The sequence below is a fragment of the Diaphorina citri genome, unplaced genomic scaffold (assembly GCF_000475195.1).
Source record: "Diaphorina citri unplaced genomic scaffold, Diaci psyllid genome assembly version 1.1 scaffold12935, whole genome shotgun sequence".
NCBI lineage: Eukaryota > Metazoa > Arthropoda > Insecta > Hemiptera > Psyllidae > Diaphorina > Diaphorina citri.
This window is the reverse complement of record NW_007390305.1, coordinates 1-1409: the sequence shown is the minus strand read 5'-3', so window position 1 is coordinate 1409 and position 1409 is coordinate 1. Positions and strand designations below refer to the sequence as shown.

The window sequence follows — 1409 nt, the reverse complement described above, 5'->3', positions numbered from 1 at the left end:
AAGGGGCAAAATAAATGAAAAAAAAGCAAAAGAAAAGGGAAAACCCAAAGATAAAAAAGGAAAACCACACATTATTAATGTGTCTGATAAAACAGGGTGCACGAACTTTGTTCACTAATGTTAAGCAAATTCACACATGGTTGCCATATGGATGGGTGACTAAATCCCGATCGTGAACAGCACTTCTTAAACCCAACAGTTCCATCACTAAGAAAACTACACATAACTGGTTAAGGGACTCACAAAGTCTAAGAGCATTCGAGACCTCCTTTTTGGGGAAATGTCGTGCTCACAGTGAAAGAAAAATTAGTGGTTGGGTGGAAGAGCTCCTGAAGAACCCTGTCACTTAAAAGAAATAAAAAATACATTACATACTTTCCTTACTATAGGATAAGGAAAGTAAAAAATCAGTCATAGAGTCGAATGCTTTTTTCAAGTCCAGAAATGACATTAGAATTTGGACCCAATCGGGCCATTAAGTGGGCCCTTTTCAGGGCGAGTTCCACAGTGACCACAGTTTTCTCCAGCACTAGTTTAATAGTGCAGGGTTATCAGTTTTAATGAAATTAATCACTCATCACATGACGCCTTGACCTACCCTAACAACGACCTTCATTCACTCCATTCATTCTCTGCTTCTTGTTTCACTTTAAATAATGTTTTCTCTGCCCCCCGATAGCAAGTGGCCCATTAGCTCAGTTGGTTAGAGCGTCGTGCTAATAACGCGAAGGTCGTGAGTTCGATCCTCCCATGGGCCAGAATTTTTTGCGTGCTTTCATCATTAATTTCTTTCTTTAGATCACAATAACATACGATACGGACCCCCACCCAAAGTTCACCCTCCCCTCCCCACTATATAAATACCTCCCACCCCACACACAATAAATACATAAGTTGACATATTTGTGACAGATAATATGTTATGTCAATGTTTTGTTGTTTATTTTTCTCGTCGCTATTCAGGGCCAAAGATAAAAAAGCTCGAAAAGAGTTCGCGTTTCTCAGGACTTTTGCTTCCGGACCAGCTTGCTCAAACTTTACAGAGAGGTTTCTTACAGGATGTGGATCGGAAGTGCCCCTAGGCTGAAGCTCGAGAAATGAACGTTTCTGCCGCTTTTCAGGGCCAAAGTTCCACTATTCAGGGCTAAATTAGGAAAAAGCTCGAAAAGAGTTCGCGTTTCTCAGGACTTTTGCTGTCGGACCATCTTGCTCAAACTTTACAGAGAGGTTTCTTACAGGATGTGGATCGAAAGTGCCCCTAGGCTGAAGCTCGAGAAATGTACGTTTCTGCCGCTTTTCAGGGCCAAAGTTCCACTATTCAGGGCTAAATAAGGAACAAAGTTCCACTATTCAGGGCTAAATTAGGAACAAAGTTCCACTATTCAGGGCTAAATTAGGAACAAAGTTCC

At 41.3% G+C, this 1409-nt stretch overlaps 1 non-coding gene across 1 annotated transcript; it reads left to right on the top strand.

Annotated features, from left to right (window-relative positions):
- Positions 1 to 684: 684 nt before the first annotated feature.
- Trnai-aau lies at positions 685 to 758 on the top strand. The gene has a single exon. It is a non-coding gene; the product is annotated as a tRNA-Ile (tRNA).
- Positions 759 to 1409: the final 651 nt, after the last annotated feature.